Source organism: Pristiophorus japonicus, chromosome 1, assembly GCF_044704955.1.
Source record: "Pristiophorus japonicus isolate sPriJap1 chromosome 1, sPriJap1.hap1, whole genome shotgun sequence".
In the NCBI taxonomy this organism is placed as follows: domain Eukaryota; kingdom Metazoa; phylum Chordata; class Chondrichthyes; family Pristiophoridae; genus Pristiophorus; species Pristiophorus japonicus.
Window position 1 is genome coordinate 289,821,829 of NC_091977.1, and position 19,239 is coordinate 289,841,067.

Below are 19,239 nucleotides of genomic sequence, written 5' to 3' on the forward strand. Positions count from 1 at the left end.
GCACCACACCTCAGGAATATATTGACCTTGGAGTGGGTGCAGCACAGATTCACCAGAATAATACCTGGGCTAATGGGGTTAAATTATGAGGAGAGGTTGTACAGACTAGGCTGGTATTCCTTGAGCATAGAAGATTATTTGTTATCTAATTGAGGTGTTTAAGATTATTAAATGGATTAATAAGGTAGATGCAGAAAAACTATTTCCTCTGGTGGGGGAATCTAGAACAAAAGGGCATAACCTTAACATTGGAGCCAGGCCATTCGGGGATGATGATAGAAAGTATTTCCTCATACAAAGGGTAGTGGAAATCCGGAACTCTCTCACCAAAAGGCTGTTTAGGCTTGGTTAACTGAAAATTTCAAAACTGAGACTGATAGATATTTGCTTGGCAAGGGTATTGAGAATTGCAAAACCAAAGGCGGATAAATGAAGTTAAGATACAGATCAGCCATAATCTAATTGAATGGCAGAACAGGCTCGAGTGCTTGAAAGGCTTACTCCTGTTCCTATGTTCCTATGTTGCACAAATCACTAAAATTTAGAGCACAGGTACAAACTATAATCAAAAAGTCTAATAGGATGTTGGCCTTTAGGTCACTGTGGGGCTGAAACACAAAGGGGAGGAAGTTATGCTTCAGCTTTACAGAGCTTTAGTCAGACCCTATCGGGAGTATTGTGTTCAGTTCAATGCACTGCACCTCATGAAAGAAATATTGGCTTTGGAGGGGGTACAGAGCAAGTTCACTAGAATGATACGGGGGATTAAAGAATTAAATTACAAGGACAATTTGCATAAACTTGGTTTGTATTCCCTTGAGTATAGAAGACTGAGGGGTGATCTAATGCTTTCAAAGTGATAAAAGGTTTCAATATGGATGATACAGAGGAACTATTTCCTCTGGTAGAAGAATCCAGAATAGTGCATAGCCTTAAAATTCAGGAGTGAAATTAAGAAGCACTGTTTCGCACAAAGGATAGTGGAAATTTGGAACTCTCTCCCCCAAAAGATTCTGGCTGCTGGGACAATTAAAATTTTCATGACTTAGATTGATGGATTTTTGTTAGGTAAGGATATGGAGAAAAGATAGGAAAATGGTGTTGAAATACAGATCAGCCATGATCTAATAGAATTGGTGGAACAGGCTTGATGGGCTAAATGACCATTTTCCTATGTTCTTCTTTATATAAAGAATCATCACTGTGTAGATTGAACTCTTGGATAGGACAGTGAAGGCAAAAATGCTGAAGTCATTCAAGAAATGTTGGATTATGTAATGGAAGGACTGGAGATTCTTTCAGGATGGGGTGAATAGCCTTCCTCGTCGATATCTACCTTGTGGTAACTGAGAGGCATTTTATGAAGACTTTGGTTTTGTTATATATGTGGACTTGTATTTACTCTGTACAGCCACCAGAGGGCTCAACTCCTGGAGTCCCAAGGGATCCCATAATCCCTTGGGAGCACAGGTATTTAAGGAGGCTTCACAGGTTGGAGAGGCACTCTGGAGACCTGCAATAAAAGACTAAGGTCACACTTTACTTGGAGCTCACAGTGTTCAATCTGACTCTTTCTCCATACACAACAACTGGCGACGAGATATAGATAGCGAACCCAAAGATGAAGAGAACAGTGGGCATCCTGGAGAAATTTTCAGAGGAAGATGATTGGTACACTTTTGTGGAGCAACTCGACCAATACTTCATGGCCAAGGAGCTAGATGGGGAAGAGATCGTTGCCAAACGAAGGGCGATCCTCCTTACCGTCTGTGGAGCACCAACGTATGGTCTCATGAAGCATCTGCTCACTCCAGCGAAACCCACGGAGAAATCATGTGACGATTTGTGCACACTGGTCCGAGAGCATTTGAACCCGAAGGAAAGCGTTCTGATGGCAAGGTACCGGTACTACACCTACAAAAGGTCTGAAGGCCAGGAAGTGGTGAGTTATGTCGCCGAGTTAAGATGTCTTGCAGGACATTGCGAATTTGAAGGACATTTGGAGCACGTGCTCACAGACTTTTTCGTTACTTGGCATTGGCCATGAAAACATACTTCGCAAACTTTTGACTGTAGAGACCCCAACCTTGAGTAAGGCCATAGCGATAGCCCAGGCATTCATTGCCACCAGTGACAATACAAAGCAAATCTCTCAGCACACAAGTGCTGCTACAAGTACTGTGAACAAAGTGATGTTGTTTTCGAATTATAGCATACAGGGCAGGTCACACATATCTGTAGCTGCACATCTTCAGATGTCTGAGTCCACCATCAATGGTGATGAATGCAAGGCCATCAACACCTTGTTGGTGCTGTGGGGGTGATCATCCTTTCCATTCATGTCGATTCAAAGAGTACGTTTGCAAGGGCTGTGGAACAATGGGACACCTCCAACGAGTGTGCAGGCAAGCTGCAAAGTCTGTTCAACTTGCAAACCACCACGTTGCAGAGGAGGACAGATCCATGGAGGTTCACAATGAACCAGTGCCTCAGATGGAGGAGGCAGAGGTACATGGGGTGCACACATTCACCACTAATTGTCCCCCGATGATGCTGAATGTTGAACTAAATGGACTCCCAGTGTCAATGGAGCTGGACATGGGCGTGAGCCAATCCATCATGGGCAAAAAGACTTTCGAAAGTTTGTAGTGCAACAAGGCCTCAAGGCCAGTCTTAACTCCAGTTCGCACGAAACTAAGAACTTATACTAAAGAACTGATTCCTGTAATCGGCAGTGCTACCGTAAAGGTCTCCTATGATGGAGCGGTGCACAAGCTACCACTCTGGGTGGTACTGGGTGATGGTCCCACGTTGCTCGGCAGGAGCTGGCTGGGAAAGATGCGCTGGAATTGGGATGACGTCTGAGCGCTATTGCCTGCTGACGACACTTCGTGTTATCAGGTCTTAAACAAATGTCCTTCGCTGTTCGTGCCAGGCATCAGGAAATTCAAAGGAGCAAAAGTGCAGATCCACCGAATTCCGGGGGCGCGACCCATCCATCACAAGACGAGAGCAGTAGCGTACATGAAGAGAGAGAGGGTAGAGATCGAGCTAGACCAGCTGCAAAGAGAGGGTATCATTTCACCGATCGAGTTCAGCGAGTGGGCCAGTCCTATTGTCCCAGTCCTCGAGGGAGACGGCACCGTCAGAATCTGTGGCGATTACAAAGTAACTATCAAATGTTTCTCCCTGCAGGACCAATACCCAGTAACAAAGGCCGACAACCACTTTGCAATGCTGGTGGGAGGAAAGATGTTCACAAATCTGACTTCAGCCTACATGACGCAGGAACTGGAGGAATCATCGAAGGCTCTCACCTGCATCAACACACACTAAGGTCTTTTTGTTTATAACAGATGCCCTTTTGGAATCTGATCAGGAGAGGCGATATTCCAGAGAAACATGGAAAGTTTACTGAAATCAGTCCCGCACACCGTGGTCTTCCAGGATGACATCTTGGTCACAGTTCGGAACACAGTCGAGTACCTGCAGAACCTGGAGGAAGTTCTTAATCGACTCAACCGCATGGGGCTCAGGTTAAAATGCTCGAAGTGCAATTTCCTGGTGCCGGAAATGGAGTTCTTGGGAAGGAGGATTGCGGCGGACGGCATCAGGCCCACCAACGCGAAGATGGAGACAATCGAGAATGCACTGAGGACACAACGTGACGAAGCTGCGGTCGTTTCTGAGACTTTTGAAGTACTTTGGTAACTTCTTACCGGGTCTCAGCACCCTGCTAGAACCACTACATGTCTTACCAGGAAAAGGAGACGAATGGGTTTGGGGCAAAAGCCAAGAAAATGCCTTTGTAAAAGCGAGAAAATTGTTACGCTCAAACAAATTGCTTGTGTTGTATGATCCATATAAGCATTTGGTACTAGCATGTGATGCAGCATCATATGGCGTTCGGTGTGTATTGCAACAAGCTAAAGATTTTGGGAAACGGCAACCGGTTGCTTATGCATCCAGGAGTCAGTCTAAGGCTGAGCGGGCCTACAGCATGATTGAAAAAGAAGCATTAACCTGTTTGGGTTAAAATTCGAATTGGAAACTGACCATAAGCCACTTATATCCCTGTTTTCTGAGAAGAAAGGGATAAATGCCAACGCATCGGCCCGCATCCAGAGACGGGCGCTCATGTTGTCCGCAAACAACTTCGCCATCTGCCACAGGCCAGGCACACAAAAATGCGCCGATGCTCTCAGTAGGCTGCCATTGCCCACTACGGGGGTGAAAATGGCACAGCCCGCAGATCTAGCCATGGTTATGGAAGCATTTGAGAGTGAGCAATCATCCCTCACTGCCCGGCAGATCATAACCTGGACAAGCCAGGACCCCTTATTATCTCTAGCCAAAAGCTGTGTGCTTCACGGGAGCTGGTCCAGTGTCCCAGTGGAAATGCAGGAAGAGATAAAGGCGTTCTAGTGGCGCAAAGATGAAATGTCTATACAGGCAGACTGCCTTCTGTGGGGCAATCGAGTAGTGGTCCCCAAGAAAGACAGAGACATCTTCATCAATGACCTCCACAGTACCCAATCAGGCATCGTAATGATGAAAGCGATAGCCAGATCCCATGTGTAGTGGCCAGGTATCGATGTGGACTGCGTTCACAGATGTAATACATGCTCGCAGTTAAGCAATGTACCCAGGGAGGTGCCACTAAGTTTATGGTCTTGGCCCTCCAAACCGTGGTCTAGGGTACACATCAACTATGCAGGCCCATTCTTGGGTAAAATGTTCCTTGTGGTTGTAGACGCATACTCCAAGTGGATTGAATGTGAGATAATGTCGGCTAGCACGTCCGCTGTCACTACTGAAAGCCTGCGGGCCATGTTTGACACTCACGGCTTACCAGTGCTGAGTTCAAAGAATTCATGACCCGTAACGGGATCAAACATGTCACATCTGCCCCCTTTAAACCAGCATCCAATGGTCACGCAGAGAGAGCAGTGCAAACCATCAAGCAAGGCTTGAAGAGGGTAACTGAAGGCTCACTGCAGACTCACCTATCCCAAGTCCTGCTTAGCTACTGCACGAGACCCCACTCACTCACTGGGATCCCACCTGCTGAACTGCTCATGAAAAGAGAACTTCAGACAAGGCTCTCGTTAGTTCACCCTGATCTATATGAACAGGTAGAGAGCAGGCGGCTTCAACAAAGTGCATACCATGATAGCGCAAATGTGTCACATGAGATTGAAATCAATGATCCTGTATTTTTATTAAATTATGGATAAGGTCCCAAGTGGCTTCCCGGCACTGTCATGGCCAAAGAGTGGAGCAGGGTGTTTTGGGTCAAAATTTCAAATGGACTCATTCACCGGAAAGACTTGGACCAAATCAAACTCAGATTCACAGACTATCCTGAGCAACCCACCTTGGACCCTACCTTTTTTGATCCCCCAACATACACACCTGTGGCAACTGGCACCACAGTTGATCACGAAGCAGAACCCATCATCCACAGCAGCCCTGCAGGGCCCAACACACCAGGCAGCCCAGCAAGACCAGCTGCACAGCAGCCCAGCGAGGGCTCAACAAGTGATCCAACAATACCAGCTTTCACACTGAGACGATCAACCAGGGCAAGAAGGGCCCCAGATTGACTCACATTGTAAATAGTTACAATGACTTTGGGGGGGAAGTGTTGTTATATATGTGGACTTGTATTTACTCTGTATAGTCACCAGAGGGCTCATCCCCTGGAGTCCCAAGGGAATCCCATAATCCCTTGGGAGCACAGGTATTTAAGGAGGCTTCACAGGTTGGAGAGGCACTCTAGAGACTTGCAATAAAAGACGAAGGTCACACTTTGCTTTGAGCTCACAGTGTTCAGTCTGACTCTTTATCCATACAAAACATGTTTCAGAAGCAAAGCCCAAAAGCAGTACCTTTTATTACGAGCACTTGCCTGCCATTTGAAAGTATAATTCCTTTCTATTGCTTCTCCAGATGTACTTGTGGCATTTTTAAAGTGCCGCAACATTGCCAGGTTATTTTGCCAAATGCCTGAATAAGTGGACAGGATAGTTCTGCACATTTCCTCCTCAAGATGAGCTACCATGTGAATCGGGTACTTGAGACCCAAATCTTCCCTGGAACTAGGATAGTAGGCAATTGGAGAAAATAATCATGGTGTTTCTCTCAAGCCAGAGTCCAGATTTTGGCTGATGCCAGATGATTAATTTGCTGACATCCAAAACCTTCTGGCCAGTTTCACAGTACAGAGCAGTCATTGCTTAAAAGCTGCCTAGAATTGAAAGGAGCCACCATCTTTGTGACATCAGGGCAAACCAATTAATAAGATCTCAGCAACATAGGGGCAGTTTTTCATTTTCACTGCTTGGGCAGTAGCTTGGTGGAGTGAATTGCCGTCCTTTATTGATATTGTCTGATTTTCAGTTGATAAGTGTGTGAGAAACACAAAATTACAGAAGCTCTTCCCCAAGATTTGGGCTCCCATTGTCCTAGCACATGGCAGCTGTTCATCCTGGCACAGGAAATTCTGCTTTGCCGGAGGAAGCTACTTGTGGCCAAGTCCTCCCTCATCAGCCTGACTTCTGCAAATGCACGTCCTACGTGCATCTGGACCGCTATCCATGGTTTTTAGCTCTAAGATGCTAAAGAAAGAAAGAAAAAAAGTTTACGTCTCCCTACTGTGCACATTGATCACCAACATCCTATTGAAGGCTAGACAACAACAACAGCTTTTATTTATAATGCGCCTTTAACATAGTAAAACGTCCCAAGGTGCTTCATAGCAGTGTTATAAGACAAAACAGATACATTTGACACCAAGCCACAAAAGAAGAAATTACGGCAGATGACCAAAAGCTTGGATGAAGAGCTAGTTTTTAAGGAGTATCTTAATGGAGGAAAGAGAGATGGAGAGGTTTAAGGATGGAGTTCCAGAGCTTGGGGCCAAGGCAACAGAAGGCCCGGCCACCGATGGTTGAGCAGTTATAATCAGGGATGCTCAAGAGGGCAGAAGAAGAGGAGTGCAGACATCTCGTGGGGTTGTGAGGCTGAAAGAGATTACAGAGATAGGAAGGGGTGAGGTCATGGAGGGATTTGTAAGCAAGGATGAGAATTTTGAAATCGAGCCTCAGATAGATGCTCGGGAGAGTGTTGGTGTCAGTGTCAAGCGAACGCAGTTTATGGCGGGGACCAAAGACAATGGCTTTGGTCTTCCCAATATTTAATTCAAAAACATTTCTGCTCATCCAGTACTGGATGTCGGACGAGCAGTCTGACAACTTAGAGACCGTGGAGGGATTGAGAGAAGTGGTGGAGAGGTAGAGCTGGGTGTCGTCAGCGTACATGTGGAAACTGACTCCGTGTTTTTGGATGATATCGCCAAGGGCAGCATATAGATGAGAAATAGGAGGGGGCCAAGGATAGATCCTTGGGGACACCACAGCTAACGTTGTGGGAGCGGGAAGAGAAGCCATTGCAGGAGATTTTCTGGCTACGATTAGAGTGCAGTCCCACCCAGCTTGACGATAGTGGACAGGCATTGGAGGAGGGTGGAGTGGTCAGCTGTGTAAAAGACTTCAGACAAGTCCAAGAGGATGAGGAGGGATGGTTTACCTTTGTCACAGACACAAAGGATGTCATTTGTGACTTTTATGAGAGCCGTTTTGGAAGTGTGGCAGGGGCGAAAACCAGATTGAAGGGATTCAATCATGGAGTTCCGGGAAAGATGGTCGCAGATTTGAGAAGTGACAACACGTTCAAGGACTTTGGAGAGGAAAGGGAGGCTAGAGAGGGGGCGATAGCTAGCAAACACAGCTATGGAGTCAAAGGTTGGTTTTTTGAGGAAAGGTGTGATGACCGCAGATTTGATGGTGAGGGGAACAGAACCTAAGGAGAGAGAGCCGTTAACAATGTCAGCTAACATGGGAACCAATAAAGGAAGTTGGGTGGTCAGCAGTTTAGCGGGAATAGGGTCAAGGGAGCAGGAAGTGGTTCTCAAGGATAAGATGAGCTTGGAGTGGTTAAGAGGGGAGATCAAAGAGAAACAAGAGAAAGATACAATTTTAGGACTAGGGCAGGGGGGAACTTCAGAGGTAGTTTGCCCCCGTGAGCTAAGGGAAGGAAGGGAACTCGCAGAGGAAGCTGATCGGATGGTCTCAATCAATGAGACAAAGAAGTCCATGAGCTCCTCACACTTGTTGTTGGGGGTGAGTGTGGTGGAGACAGGGGAGAGGGGTTTAAGAAGAGGGGTTATCAGTATAGCATAGTAGCCGGGGATTATCTTTCCACTCCAGAATGATCCTAGAATAGTGAGCAGTTTTTGTAGACAAGAGTAGGACCTGATAATGCTTTATGTGGTCGAGACAGATCTGGCGGTGAATGGCTAAACCAGTTGTCCGCCACATCTGTTCAAGTCTGCACCCCTTGGACTTGAGGGAGCGAAGCTGGGGGCTGTACAAGAGGGAATGGCCAGAATGAGGGAGTGTAATGGATTAATAGGGACTTGGGCATCAAAGGTGGTGCTGTGGGTATGGTTGAGCAAATCGGTGGCTACAGAAATGTCATTGTGAAAGGAGGGTCAAAGGTTGGACAGTTTGGAGTTGATAACTGCAGTTGTAAGAGAGTTTGGAGAGAGTTTTTTCCAGGGGTGGATGCAAAGGAAGTAGGTTTGGATTGGGGAAGGGGGATGTGGGTCGAGAGCGAAACAAGGAAATGGTCAGAGATGGCCTTATCTGTAATTGACATGGTAGGAATAGCGAGGCCATGAGAGATGGCAAGGTCAAGGGGATAGCCGTGAATATGGGTTGAGGAATTCACATGGAGGGAGAGATTAAGGGAGGACAGGAGGGTATTGAACTCAGAGAAGAGAGAGCATGATGAATTGAGATGGAGGTTGAAATCACCGAGGATGAGAAGTCGCTCGGTGCGGAGGCTGAGGGAGGAAAGCAGTGAGGATATATCCATGATACATTTTTTATCATACTTGGGTGGACAGTAGAGAATGAGAATTTTAAATGAGAGGTGAGAGGGGTGGAATAAAGTGAGATTTTCAAAGGAGAAGAAGGTGCTGGAGGAGTAGGGGGACAGACCAAGGTGTGATTTGGTGATGAGAGCCATACCACCACCACAGCGGTCTGGGTGGGGCAAGTGGTGGAAGGTATAGCCGGGCGGGGAGGCTTCATTTAAAGGTAATGTGTTATCATCCCTCAGCCAAGTTTCTGTCAGAGCCATGATGTCGATGCAATCATCCATGATAAGCTCATGGATAGCAAGGGTCTTGTTTGCAAGTGAACGGACATTCTGCAAGGAGATCTGGAGAGGATCCGTGATGACTGATCCACTGCCAGCATACACAGGGTCAGTGCATGGAGAGATGAATTGGACGGGGAGGAGAGTGGCAAGGTTAGCCCCCCCTGGGCAAGCTGGGTGGCAAGGTCGGTGAGAGTGTTGGATGGGCCAGTTGGGCTGCTCGTGAGGAGACAGCGATGAGTGCTACGGTTGTCCCTTCGGAGAATGCCAAGAGAGGCACTGAGGGAAATTGCAGGCTTCACTAAGAGGGAGTCGAGCCTGGGACAGCGGCAGTAGAGTAGGAAGGTCAAAGAGTAATGAAGTGTTGGAGTAGGGGTTTGGGATGACAGAGTATCTGAGAGAGGAGAGATGAAAGGCGGCCTGACGACAGGAAAGACTGGTTCGGGAAGGAGTGTGGGCCATTTTGATTGATATATTTGTTTCCTTCTGATTTGAAGAGAGAAAAATCATTTAGAAATAAATCTCACAAAATCTGAAGTACTTTTCTTCGCATTTTGACTCACTTCCAAGTTTTTATTAGCTGTAGATTACTCGTGTCTATCCACCGTTTATCTGTCTACTCCCAGTATAGTATCCTCAAAACATTTAACATTGATCAAAGGCTGCCCTTTCAGTCAGTGCATGTTTCAAAGACCTTGCATCCCATAAATAAATCAGAATTAAAAAATTATATTTAATGAAATCTGGAAAGTATTTCCCTTCTGTGTGCAAAAGGTCAGTATTTGTGTTCATGATGGTTCCCAATTTTAATACACTTTATATGGGTGATTTATTAGTGAGATCATGGGAATTACTGAACTCTGCATTGATGGTCCAGCGTCTTTTTGCTAAAAGAAAAGTTAAAATAAAAACATATAAGAGCACAAGAAAAAAAAAGTAAATGAAAGGTAAGGAGGGATTTTAGCCCAACCCACCTGGCAGAAATTCGGCAGCAAGTTATTTACCCACCAAAAAGCTGCCTAGATCCCACCATGTTCCATTTTAAACTGCTTTTCTGAGCAGGCGGAAAAGTCACCTGTCTGAAGCTGACGGGGTCCTTTAAATAAGCTAATCGGGGTCCGATTATGTTAATTGGACCCCAACGGGATGTCGCTTTCACACCAGGCTGAAGTAAGTCAGAAGAGGATCAAGAGGTGAACAGGTTTTGAAAGGTAAGTTTTTTATCTTTCCTTTTTTTTTATTGTTCATTCGCTGGCTTGCCAGCATTTCTTGCCCATCCCTAATTGCCCTTGAGAAGGTGGTGGTGAGCCACCTGACACAACTGAATGGCTTGTGAGGCCATTTCAGAGGGCAGTTAAGAGTCAACCACATTGCTGTGGGTCTGGAGTTGCATATAGGCCAGACCAGGTAAAGATGGCAGATTTCCTTCCCGAAAGTACATTAGTGAACATCAGATGGATTTTTACAACAATCCGATAGTTACATTGTCACTATCACTGATTCCAGATTTTAGTTAATGAATTAACGAAAGTTAAATTCCCCAACTGCTGTGGTGGGATTTGAACTCATGTCCCCAGATCATTAGCTCTGACGAAGGGTCATCAACCTGAAACGTTAACACTATTTTCCTTCCCACAAATGCTGCCTGACCTGCTGAGTATTTCCAGCATTTTCTGTTTTTATCCCCAGATCATTAGTTGGGGCCTCTGGATTACGGGTCCAGTAACATGACCACTATGCTACCGTTCTCAGTTTTCTCGCCCCACAAGGAAAACTTAAGCCACCCCGTGATTTCCCCCATTCCCCCCCCATGAGTACCTCCCAGAATCCATTCCCATAACTATCTGCTTATCGGTCAGCTGCCCATGCGGCCTAGTGATTAAAATCACCGTGGTCTCTCATATTGCTGCGGGCAGATGGGAAACGAACTAACTCCCAACGTTTCCCTTCAGAAGCCAACTGGGAGTTCAAAGCAAACCCAAGATGAAATATTCAAGGCAGAAAGAGTGCGGAAATATAAAACAAGTGAAAAGAATGAACACGTGGAAAAATATTAAGGAAACAAATGTACAGAAAAGTATAAATGAGTTCAAAAAAATAATAAAGTGAGGAAAATTACTGAAAAAGAAAATGGCGTTTGGCAAAATATTTAATATAGGAGTGTAGAGTATAATTCAGAAATATTACTGTTGGTACTTTCAGTGGTGGGCATAATATTGGTAAAACATAATTCACTTACTCATAGGATTTCCAATAGTTGAATTATTGCTTTCTGGTTTCTGATTACTCTTCAGTTATTTCCATTGCTTTAAATGTCAATCTGGAGGAAGTGTGTTATATATGGAATGTGCATGTTCAATGTTCGGTTTGGTTTGCTTAGTTTCAATGCCTATTTGTTTCTTCACTTAGAGCTTTTAAACTTATCATCATCGTAGGCAGTCCCTCGAAATCAAGGAAGACTTGCTTCCACTCTAAAAGTGAGTTCTTAGGTGACTGAACAGTTCAATACAGGAATGACAGTTTCTGTCACAGGTGCGACAGACAGTCGTTAAGGGAAAGGGTGGGTGGGACTGGTTTGCCGCAAGCTCCTTCCGCTGTTGGTGGGGATGTTGCATTTTATCAAGGAAGCTTTGAGGGTGTCCTTGAAATGTTTCCTTTGCCCACCTGGGACCTATATGTGACTCCAGACCCACAGCAATGTGGTTGACTCTTAACTGCCCTCTGAAATGGCCTCACAAGCCACTCGGTTGTGTCAGGTGGCTCACCACCACCTTCTCAAGGGCAATTAGGGATTAGCACTTGTTTTGGGAGTCTTGTGTCAGGCATACGAACAATGTGGCCCACCCAATGGAGCTGGTCGAGTGAGATCAGTGTTTCGATGCTGGGGATGTTGGCCTGACATCGAGAATAGTAATGTTGGTGCGTCTGTCCTTCCAGGGGATTTGCAGGATCATGCGGAGACATCATTGGTGGTATTTCTCCAGCGATTTGCGGTGTCTACTTTATATGGTTCACTTCTCTGAGCCATACAGGAAGGCAGGTATCACGACAGCCCTGTAGACCACGAGCTTGGTGCCAGAATTGAGGGCCTGATCGTCGAACACTCTCTTTCTCAGGCGGCCGAAGCAAGATTATAACCCAACCAACATGGTGCAAATGAGGTATGCTGTTTGCACATCTGGTGGAGCGTTCAGCGACGATCCCGACATGTTCCCATACCCTCCCCCTCACCATCGTAATTGACCTCAAAACAGGCATGGAAGGGCCGTCCGACGCAGGCAGGTGGGGGCCTACATTACATTCAAAAGTCATGGCCCTTAGGTGTCATCGGTGCCGCAATGCCATTTTAACTCAAAATTTGGGAAGCTCGCCAACAAGCAGACCTATCGGCAACCAGCTGAGTGGCCAGAGGAGAACGAGGTAAGTATCTACATTTAACATTTCTGAAGATTCCTTACAGATACATACAAACATAGAAAATAGGTGCAGGAGTAGGCCATTCGGCCCTTCGAGCCTGCACCGCCATTCAATGAGTTCATGGCTGAACATGCAACCTCAGTACTCCCTTCCTGCTTTCTCGCCATACGCCTTGATCCCCCTAGTAGTAAGGACTTCATCTAACTCCTTTCTGAATATATTTCGTGAATTGGCCTCAACAACTTTCTGTGGTAGAGAATTCCACAGGTTCACCACTCTCTGGGTGAAGAAGTTTCTCCTCATCTCGGTCCTAAATGGCTTACCCCTTATCCTTAGACTGTGACTCCTGGTTCTGGACTTCCTCAACATTGGGAACATTCTTCCTGCATCTAACCTGTCTAAACCCGTCAGAATTTTAAACGTTTCTATGAGATCCCCTCTCATTCTTCTGAACTCCAGTGAATACAAGCACAGTTGATCTAGTCGTTTTTGATATGTCAGTCCCGCCATCCCGGGAATCAGTCTGGTGAACCTTCGCTGCACTCCCTCAATAGCAAGAATGTCCTTCCTCAAGTTAGGAGAACAAAACTGTACACAATACTCCAGGTGTGGCTTCACCAAGGCCCTGTACAACTGTAGCAATACTTCCCTGCCCCTATACTCAAATCCCCTCACTATGAAGGCCAACATGCCATTTGCTTTCTTAACTGCCTGCTGTACCTGCATGCCAACCTTCAATGACTGATGTACCATGACACACATGTCTCGTTGCACCTCCCCTTTTCCTAATCTGTCACCATTCAGATAATAGTCTGTCTCTCTGTTTTTACCACCAAAGTGGATAACCTCACATTTATCCACATTATACTTCATCTGCCATGCATTTGCCCACTCACCTAACCTATCCAAATCACTCTGCAGCCTCATAGCATCCTCCTTGCAGCTCACACTGCTCACAACTTAGTGTCATCCGCAAATTTGGAGATACTACATTTAATCCTCTCGTCCAAATCATTAATGTACAATGTAAACAGCTGGGACCCCAGCACAGAACCTTGCGGTACCCCACTAGTCACTGCCTGCCATTCTGAAAAGTACCCATTTACTCCTACTCTTTGCTTCCTGTCTGACAACCAGTTCTCAATCCATGTCAGCACACTACCCCCAATCCCATGTGCTTTAACTTTGCACATTAATCTCTTGTGTGGGACCTTGTCGAAAGCCTTCTGAAATTCCAAATATACCACATCAACTGGTTCTCCCTTGTCCACTCGACTGGAAACTTCCTCAAAAAATTCCAGAAGATTTATCAAACATGATTTCCCTTTCACAAATCCATGCTGACTTGGACCTATCATGTCACCTCTTTCCAAATGCGCTGCTATGACATCCTTAATAATTGATTCCATCATTTTACCCACTACTGATGTCAGACTGACCGGTCTATAATTCCCTGTTTTCTCTCCCTCCTTTTTTTAAAAGTGGGGTTACATTGGCTACCCTCCACTCGATAGGAACTGATCCAGAGTCTATGGGTTGTTGGGAAATGACTGTCAATGCATCCGCTATTTCCAAGGCCACCTCCTTAAGTACTCTGGGATGCAGTCCATCAGGCCCTGGGGATTTATCAGCCTTCAATCCCATCAATTTCCTCAACACAATTTCCAGACTAATAAGGATTTCCCTCAGTTCCTCCTCCTTACTAGACCCTCTGACCCTTTTTATATCCGGAAGGTTGTTTGTGTCCTCCTTAGTGAATACCGAATCAAAGTACTTGTTCAATTGGTCTGCTATTTCTTTGTTTCCCATTATGACTTCCCCTGATTCTGACTGCAGGGTACCTACGTTTGTCTTTACTAACCTTTTTCTCTTCACATATCGATAGAAACTTTTGCAGTCCGTCTTAATGTTCCCTGCAAGTTTCCTCTCGTACTCTATTTTCCCTGCCCTAATCAAACCCTTTGTTCTCCTCTGCTGAGTTCTGAATTTCTCCCACTCCCCAGGTTCACTGCTATTTCTGGCCAATTTGCATGCCACTTCCTTGGCTTTAATACTATCCCTGATTTCCCTTGATAGCTACGGTTGAGCCACCTTTTTTTTATTTTTATGCCAGACAGGGATGTACAATTGTTGTAGTTCATCCATGCGGTCTCTAAATGTCTGCCATTGCCCATCCACTGTCAACCCCTTAAGTATCATTCGCCAATCTATCCTAGCCAATTGACGCCTCATACCTTCAAAGTTAGCCTTCTTTAAGTTCTGGACCATGGTCTCTGAATTAACTGTTTCATTCTCCATCCTAATGTAGAATTCCACCATATTATGGTCACTCTGCCCCAAGGGGCCTCGCACAACAAGATTACAAATTAATCCTCTCTCATTACACAGCACCCAGTCTAAGATGGCCTCCCCCCTAGTTGGTTCCTCGACATATTGGTCTAGAAAACCATCCCTTATGCACTCTAGGAAATCCTCCTCCACCGTATTGCTTCCAGTTTGGTTAGCCCAATCTATATGCATATTAAAGTCACCCATGACAACTGCTGCACCTTTATTGCATGCACCCCTAATTTCCTGTTTGATGCCCTCCCCAACATCACTACTACTGTTTGGAGGTCTGTACACAACTCCCACTAACGTTTTTTGCCCTTTGGTGTTCTGCAGCTCTACCCATATAGATTCCACATCATCCAAGCTAATGTCCTTCCTAACTATTGCATTAATCTCCTCTTCAACCAGCAACGCTACCCCACCTCCTTTTCCTTTTATTCTATCCTTCCTGAATGTTGAATACCCCTGGATGTTGAGTTCCCAGCACTGATCATCCTGGAGCCACGTCTCCGTAATCCCAACCACATCATATCCGTTAACATATATTTGCACAGTCAATTCATCCACCTTATTACGGATACTCCTTGCATTAAGACACAAAGCCTTCAGGCTTGTTTTTTTAACACCCTTATGGAGCAGGAGGAGTAGGAGTGCTGCCCCCTGGCTCTGCAATGCTTTACAGCCCCAGTCTTGCCACTTCCCCCTCCCTCCCCAGCACTAACTTCATGCCGGGATTGTTCACTTGTGTCCCCAGCATCCTCGGGTTCCCATCCCAAATCCTGCTCCTGCCTGTCAGCCTTGACATCATTCCCGCCATGTTTGTGCAGGGACATATGGTGCCATATACTAATAAGGCCTGGGAGTTAAAATGCTCCAGGCCTTACTTTCAACTCCCCACTGGCCTTTTCCTCCCATCCCATACGCTGTCCACTCTGAGGTAAGATCGACCCCCTGAGTTCTGAGGAGACACTGAGGAAGCTGGGAATGTAAACACTGGAGAGAAAGCATTATCAAAGTTTGAAAATGCTAAAACCTAAAAAATTGCTTGACATAACTATATGTTTAGTGATGGGGTGGGCACAGGCTCAAACAGGAAGGTGAACAGGCAGTTTCAATTTAATCACTTCACACAGATCGTAATGAACAAATGGAATAGACTGAATAGTGAGGCCATAGTTATTATTAGAATATTTAAGGGCCTTGAAATTCGATGGCACCATGCCTGTTTCTTAGGTGTAAAACGGGAGCCTAAAGATATGTGATGCACTCATTCAGTGCCAGAAGTGTGTCACCCGCCATATTGGTAAAGGCAGAGCTAGAGATTTCCAGGCCCATGCCTGAAACAGACTTTAGGCCCTTTGTATATGGATCATTGATCCTCTACTCGGAGCCCTGAGCTGCAGTCCGATATCAGGGGCAGTCATTCAATGGGAATGGAACACGTTGGAACACGTTGCCACACCTCTGGATGACAGCATGTCACCATTCACACAACCCCCTCAACCAATACCCAACCTGGTGCTAGATAGCCAGCATAGGCCGAATTGCTGCAGTCTGTAGATAGGACCAGTCAATCCCGAGCTTCTACAGATCGGCCACTTCAAGGATTTCATGAACCCTTGAATGAGCTATGTTAATGATATGAATATCAATGTTGGCCTTTGCGGAGATACAATTTATCTGAGCATGTAAAGATTGGGAGAGGTGTTGGACATGACTGATAATACAAGGGGCAGGGAACTGTTGCTGAATAGCTCTGGTTGCAGGTATTCATTAGATCCCTCTCATTTCTTTGCCATATTCTGTGTCATCGGTATCCCCTCCATCGTGGTTGTATTGTAGGATGCCTGTCTTTTACCAGGAACTCATCAGGGTCTGGAACAGAGTCGTACCAAGCACACTTCTCCCCCGTCTGGAGTGGCGGCTGTCCTTCGGGAGCTCAGGAATCTGTACCGCCACGGCCGCGGTTTTATGTGGCAGGCGGGCATGAGGGCTGTGTTTGGCAAGGTGACCAGGGTCAGAGTCCTACTGGATGGTGGAGGCGTGGGCTGGATGGTGCCAGAGGAGCTGGCACAGTGCCTATCCTGGGCCGATGTCTGGCGCTCGGCCAATGCCATCGAGTTGCTAAAAACGGCACTGGGCCCCAACTCCATTAGGTGCGTCGAGGAGGCTCAAGCATGTGGGGCGATTCCGTCCGAACTGACCCCCGTCCAGACGGAATTCCTCATCAGCGCCAAGCCCTGAAACCTCCCGCGGGAGCCGACGCCTCACATCTTAAGCCTCCTCCGTAAATCCCCTTCGTACCTTTCAGTTCTGCGCGGAGGGGATACCTGTATGTGCTGCTCTTGCACACTCTCCACTTTGCCATCCTCATCTGCTGTCCGGACACACCATGGTGCACCATATTGCCATCCGGAGTTGGCGGGAGACCCCAATGGAGTGCTTTCTACGTGGGAGTCCTCTCTTTATTTATTGGCGACTTGGCCTGGAGGGTGCGGCATGGGGCAATCCCATGCAATAGGTTTTTAAATTGATTCACAGACTTCCAGGACATCTGCAATTTCTGCAGTCTGGAAGAGTCCGTGTTCCATGTTTATGTTCACTGTGTGAGGTTGCAGCCCCTGTTCCAATATTTGAAAGGGGTGCTCCTCAAATTTTGGTTGCACTTCAGTCCCACACTCCTGATCTTTGGGCATCCTATGCGGAGGGGAATGGTCAGGTCAGAAGGCCTCCTCGTAGGACTGTTCCTGAGCATGGCCAAGGTGGCCATTAACCGGTTCAGGCAGCGGACGGTCAAGAGGGTCGTTCAGCCCGATTGGCTGCCTCCCTTCCGTGGTTACGTTCGAGCCAGGGTGTCCCTGGAGATGGAGCACGCGGCCTTCCGTGAGATTTACGCACCGGAGGGACTGGAGTGCATCATCACCCCTTGTAACCAAATTTTAATTTGATCCATTTAATGTTAGAAGTTTAATTTGTTTATTTGTCGGTTTTAGTGCCCCTTTAATAAGGGGGCACTTGATTTATAGGTTCAACTCAAAAATAGTTGTAAGATGCCACCAGACCTGCCCTGACATCAGAATTGTTGCTTGAGGACTCCAATGGTCTGCTTGATGAGGACTCTACTTGACCCATTATTTTAATGCAGTCCTGCCACCAATTGTGGCTTCCTGAGATGAGTCATGAGCTCGATGTGAAGGGGTTAGCCTTTGAACCAAGCAGCGAGCCTGTCACTTGCTGTGCAGGGGCAAAGAGTGAGGGACAAAGGATTGTTGCAATATAAAAAACATTATCGTGACAGTTGCCAGGAAAGCAGGGGCAGAACTGTGTGATAAGCTCATGGTAATCAAACACCAGTTGCATATTACTACAGTGGAAGCCCTTGTGATTCATGAAGGCAATGAGGTTGTGTGAAGAAACCCACAGGGTGAAGTGGGTGCAGTCAATGACGTCCTGGACTTGAGGGGGAATCGGCATTCTGTGCTAATACTGGTGCCCACTCCTGCTACTTTGTCTATGGAGAAAGTGATGGAAACATTTGCTCCAGACAATATGGCATCAGTCACCTGCTTAATGCAAGCATGAACTGCAGACGGACTGATATTACTGATAGCAACCTGGAAAGAGCTGGAGGCACAGGGCTGCTATGAACTTGAGCACTGTGCTAGCTATTGGCAGTTCATTGCAAGAATGTTTGCAGAAGGCAACATAACTCTGACATAGCCTCCCTAGAAAAGCAACACCTCCTTCTGCGCTGCTCCTCAGAGAACTGCAGATATGTTGTCCTGGGCCAATGCACTCTGTTGGGAAGGTACCGATTCCTCTGAGCGCTCCTACTTCTGTCTCTATAGCTCTGTTTGCTTCTATCCGCTCCTCCTCCTCTTCATGCCAGAGTAGAACTAGCAGTAGGATCGGCAGGAATTAAAAAGTACATTGTCAGAAGCCCCTTAAGAGTTCAGAATGTTCTGCAGCTACTAAAAGCATTTTGAAATTGTCGAGTTAGCCAAAAACCAAATCAAGCACAACAGCTCCCAAAAGTTTTTAGAGTTTTACCTGAGAGCAGCATCTCTCTCTGAAAATGGGCATCTCCCGATTTGTACCGGCCACGGTGGTAACATCATGGCAATGACGAAAAATGCATTGGCGGTTGTAACTACGTTGTCTGACCACAATTTACATTGGTTAATGAGGCTCCAGCCTGTTTGCATTCATAAAGAAAGACTTGCATTTATATAGCACCTCTCACAACCACCCAAAGTGCTGTACAGC